At 34.5% G+C, this 5,270-nt stretch overlaps 1 long non-coding RNA gene across 1 annotated transcript; it reads right to left on the bottom strand.

Moving 5' to 3' along the window:
* Nucleotides 1–1,991: 1,991 nt before the first annotated feature.
* On the bottom strand, nt 1,992–4,605 carry LOC110443178. The gene is made up of 2 exons (XR_002462079.1): nt 4,507–4,605; nt 1,992–4,252 (listed from the first exon to the last, which is right to left on the bottom strand). It is a non-coding gene; the product is annotated as an uncharacterized LOC110443178 (long non-coding RNA).
* Between the last annotated feature and the right edge of the window lie 665 nt (nt 4,606–5,270).

Here is a 5,270-nt window from a genome sequence, read left to right as displayed (position 1 = left end):
TACCTGTATTTTGTTGTTATTTTTCATTAGTATGGTACAAATAATACCTGTGTTCATTTTTAGCTCACCTGCCCGAAGGGCAAGTGAGTTTATGCCATGGTGCGGCGTCCGTCGTCCGTCTGTCTGGCGTCAACTTTTTACTTTAAACAACTTCTTCTCAATAACCGAAAGGCCCAGGGTACTGATATTAGGTCTGTAGCATGCTGGGATGAAGGGCTACAACGTTTGTTAAAATAAATGACCTTGACCCACATTCAAGGTCACAGGGGTCAGATGTCTTAAAATCTTCAAACAACTTAAGATTACAAGTGTGAGATTAATACCAGGTGAGCGATGCAGGCCCATTGGGCCTCTTGTTTGTGTTTCAGCAATTCTTCAATTTTGGAAACTTATCATGGTACTTGTCCAGGTTCCCTGCCACAAGGCCCAATGTATGAAGGTTCAATCTTTTATGGGGATAGATGGTTTTTACATGCTTAGATTATTATAGATGTAGCCAATACATGGTCTACACAGAAAATAAAGTTTGTTTTGCAACCAGCCTAGCTAACAATGACTGATACATGTATATTACCAGATGGACCCATGTATGGTCACGAGACCACATGAGACACCAAGGTCATTTCTAGACTCCGGTGAATTAAATATCATTTCTAAGACTCTAGCCTTTAACTAAGACCTAATTTCCCATGATGATTACCCATGAAATGGGGAGGAATCTTGTTATTTGAGGTCATAGGTCAAGGTTAGTGACCATTTGTGCAAAACAATCACTAGATCCAGGTTTTCAGGACAGCATTCTTCTAGGACCTTCTAACATCACACGAAGACCACGGTTTATGAGGAATACTGAAGACGTACCAATCAATAACTTGTATATCAAATTTAGAATGGTAGACCCATAAATAACATCAGCCCTTCAAACAGGTCAAATTTTTGAGCTTCACCTTAAATCAAAGCAGTCATAACTACCTAGTAATACATAACCTGGGTAATTTTTGTGTTTGAGTGAATGCGTGGATTTAACATGGTAACTGTTCTAGTCAACTGCAACAATGCATGATTTTGTATTTTCCTACACATCACCATACAAATAACTGAAATCCAAACTGTATACAGGGTAGGGCATGGATTAACTAGATCTGGTGTATGTTTGTATGGAACACGATTGACACCATGAGAAATTCCTTGAGCATGAATTTTAACTGGGTGTGATATGTACATAAGTATTTTACAAAACAAAAGATACATGTAATACCAGAGTGTGAACAAAATTGCAATTCGAGCTCAAATCTAGGGCAGAACATAAGTATAGGTAATCTTCTAAGTATGGATTTGGATGTTGGCTTTTATGGTGTCAATGCCCAGACAAGGTTTTAAAGATGACTAGGTCTGTGTACCAGCAGGCATTTACTGGGAGTACAGTGATTGGCAGAGTAGACATATTCCAAACATTAACTTGAGAAATCAATATTAATGGATGTATTTGAACTTCCTATGTCCTTGTATGATGGCAATGCTGAGTTCGAGTTTGAAGATAAGCAGAATTTGTGTTTATTCAATTTGGGTTATGGTTAACTCCTTAAATTTCTGACATCTGTTGCATGTATGAATTTCCAATAACTTATTTGTATGGTTGTAAAATTCCAATGTTCACACCAAGTTTGGAGAAGGATGGAGTCTTAGTGTGTACATTTAATGAGGTTGTAGGCACTTACTCAATTATGTCCGTATTTTTGATGGGTTAATACTTTCTTGACATAGTTACATGTTCCTACAAACACACCATAGCTGGTACAGTCTTTGAATGAATTGGTTCGTTTTATAATGACTTCGCTGTGTAAGAAAATCAATCAATTTGATTTCTGCAGATTTTACCACAAATAGTGCAACTGATTATAAAGCAGAAATCTAGCTAAGGATACCAGGTATCAAAGACCAACATAAATTCAGTCCAGATCATTGATGTTCAAAAAATAATTAACAAATTATTAACTGTACAATAGTCATTTAATATTTAATGATTACATATACTAGTGCATTCAATACAACATTGGCACAAAGATAATGACAATCACACGATCAAGTGTCGAGTACATCCGAGACAATGCCATTGTACTGTTTTCTGACCTCACAAACATTATACCTGTGCAACAATGCATGTATGTTTACATCATTTTGTGACTGTAAAACAATGTGTAAATTTATGTACTTTTTAAGCCATGACTTGATAACATCACTAACATTTTTTTTTTTCAAGGGAGCCAATGAAATAACTAGTAAATCATAACAATACAGTCGGGGAAACCAGTCTGTTGAAAAATTCTCAAACATGAACTAAATAAAATTATCAATGGTATTAAAAAATCTGTCAACTATCCCCAAATATCAGCAAAATAATGTGTTCTTACAGCTATTGGAAATGACGATGAAATACGGGTGTGTTATGATTATAACTGAACAGAATTATCACAACATGAAGCACAATGAAGGTTAAAAATGAAATTAGATGACGGGGGGGAAAATAGGACTAGAATTATTAATGAACAGCAGTGTTATAGAAGTATAAACCGTCGCCAATACATATCCATAAATGACAACTTTCCGTTAAAATACATGTACAACAATTCTCACAATGCTGATGGTGAAAAGGCAGACTTTGAAAAAAGAAGCTGTTTCATCTTATAAACTATTAATACAATTTTCACACAAATATGTAACATGAAATACTGATTCCAAAGTGACTGCCCCTAACCTTTACGATGTTACCATCATGCTGTAAATATGTCAATGTAAGAAACATGGTAGAAGTTTGGTAAATGTAAGATACCTTTCATTCCTACATCTGGAATGTGAAATCACACATTTTGAACAAAGAAATAACCATATTTGAATAAACCTGAATTTGATCATAGATGGCCCCACATAATAGCAGTAATGTACTTACTGTCCTATTACATAAACAAGGTGTAAATGGACCTGTATAACTGGATACATCATGGCAGTGTTAACAGGAACACAGGTACCTGTATATCAGGAAGTTTCCTACTGGAGAGAAAATAAGTCAGGAAAACCAAAATGACAAATTAAGTTGATACTATTTTGTATTGAATTCAAATGTACCAGGTAATCCATTTTTCTTCTTTCTGACAGATAATTAACAAAAACAATTTCATCTGATAAACTATTTTCATATGAATGTATAACTTAAAGAAACATTTTCTAAAATTCCCACTGAATTACCCAGGAGACATTTTCTTCAGATCATCTGATTCCAAAGAGGAATCAACAGAGAAAGAGTTTCCAATATTTACAGTTTTCTTCATTGTCAAGTTTTACCCCACATGTGTGAAATCAGGACTGATTAGAGCAAATATGTACAAAATATAATCCATCTTATACATATTTAATACTACAAACAAATTTCCACACAAAGACAGTTGCGTATATGCACATACTAGTAGAATTACATTATCACACATCTACAACAGACAATATAACAATATCAAAAATATTTCTATAGCTACAATAAAATGTTCTATTTAGCAAACCATCTCAATTAGCTCTACAGAGAACCTGCTTATACTCCGCGACAATTCAACTCGTGCGTGCGTTTTCTCAAACAAACTAACAGAGCATGTGATATCGACTGGGAAAGGGCTTCCATAATGTAATGTAGCTTGTGCCCAATTCCTTTGCTGTATGTATCCTTATGGCAATAAAATATGTTTAAAACTACAAATGGTTAAATGACAATACTTTTAACATAAACTTGTTAGCTTAACCCATGATATGAGACTAATTTTGTTTATAACCCATATACCTAATTAAATACATGATATGTGACTGGTAACAAAATTAAGTAGAACATTGAAACTTTTCTGTTGGTAGGAACACTTTAAAACCACTTTTGATTATGATTTCTTATGAACCAAATTTTAAAAGAACAGCTGATTTCTATTAAATTTGCATGTACTTGTAAAAACAAGTAATCTCCAAAATTTGTCTTATTGTGTGATGACAGTTTAAAAACTCGCATGACCCATTACTAACTTGTGAGATGCTAGTACAGATAGAGCTATATAACGTAAACATATACCATATGCCCTTCTGTATTAACATATTGCACACTGAAATCATGAACAAATGTTTTGGCAGTTAGACTTAATATATTCCCAAAAACCTTTCCAACAGAAGATAAGCAAAGCAGTAACTAGTAACCGATTACACTGGGTTTACATGCTGGTATTACCTTGACAAGTGTGTTTCTTTTTTAAATAAATGATATGTACAACAAATGATTTATATTTACATTATCAACATAAATGTGATTGTTTAGATGACTTTTGTGAGTGATATAAGTCTTAGATACACACATACACATTATATATACATTGTCTATACCCCTATGGGTACAGTGTATCACACATCCATCCAAACATTATACATTGTCTATTCCCCACTGGGTACAGTGAATCGCACATCCATTTTACATGCTGGTATTACCTTGACAAGTGTGTTTCTTTTTTAAATAAATGATATGTACAACAAATGATTTATATTTACATTATCAACATAAATGTGATTGTTTAGATGACTTTTGTGAGTGATAGAAGTCTTAGATACACACATACACATTATATATACAATGTCTATACCCCTATGGGTACAGTGTATCACACATCCATCCAATCATTATACATTGTCTATACCTCACTGGGTACAGGGAATCGCACATCCATCCAGACATTATACATTGGCTATACCCCACTGGGTACAGTGAATCGCACATCAATCCAAACATTATACATTGTCTATACCCCACTGGGTACAGTGAATCGCCCATCCATCCAAACATTATACATTGTCTATCCCTCACTGGGTACAGTGAATTGCACATCCATCCAAACATTATACATTGTCTATCCCCCGCTGGGTACAGTGTATCACACATCCATCCAGACATTATACATTGTCTATACCTCACTGGATACAGTGAATCGCTCATCCATCCAAACATTATACATTGTCTATTCCCCACTGGGTACAGTGAATCGCACATCCATCCAGACCTTATACATTGTCTATACCTCACTGGGTACAATGAATCGCACATCCATCCAGACATTATACATTGGCTATACCCCACTGGGTACAGTGAATCGCACATCCATTTTACATGCTGGTATTACCTTGACAAGTGTGTTTCTTTTTTAAATAAATGATATGTACAACAAATGATTTATATTTACATTATCAACATAAATGTG

The sequence above is a fragment of the Mizuhopecten yessoensis genome, unplaced genomic scaffold, assembly GCF_002113885.1.
Source record: "Mizuhopecten yessoensis strain PY_sf001 unplaced genomic scaffold, ASM211388v2 scaffold716331, whole genome shotgun sequence".
Classification (NCBI taxonomy): domain Eukaryota; kingdom Metazoa; phylum Mollusca; class Bivalvia; order Pectinida; family Pectinidae; genus Mizuhopecten; species Mizuhopecten yessoensis.
This window is presented reverse-complemented; position numbering and strand designations above follow the sequence as displayed.